Below are 298 nucleotides of genomic sequence, written 5' to 3'. Positions count from 1 at the left end.
AGATAGAAAAAGTGTATGCACTGAGTCAAATGATTTACATACATATGAAGTTGCCCACAGCAAAGAAAAAGTAATTCATAATGACACATATCTGTTTGATGCCACTGTACTTAGAGAGAAGGTAAAAGGTGTGTATTAGTGGCAGTGTAAAGCATTGTCAATAAATACAGAAATTACATTGACTAGAAATGAGAATGCTGTCTCATTTTTCTTTGAAATATAAGGTTACAGTTTATTACGTAACTTACATTCTTACCTTTTAATGATAAGCATTTTTCAATTAGCTGTACAGATACAA

The sequence above is a fragment of the Penaeus monodon genome, chromosome 22 (assembly GCF_015228065.2).
Source record: "Penaeus monodon isolate SGIC_2016 chromosome 22, NSTDA_Pmon_1, whole genome shotgun sequence".
Lineage (NCBI taxonomy): Eukaryota > Metazoa > Arthropoda > Malacostraca > Decapoda > Penaeidae > Penaeus > Penaeus monodon.
Note: the sequence above shows the minus strand (reverse complement) of the source record.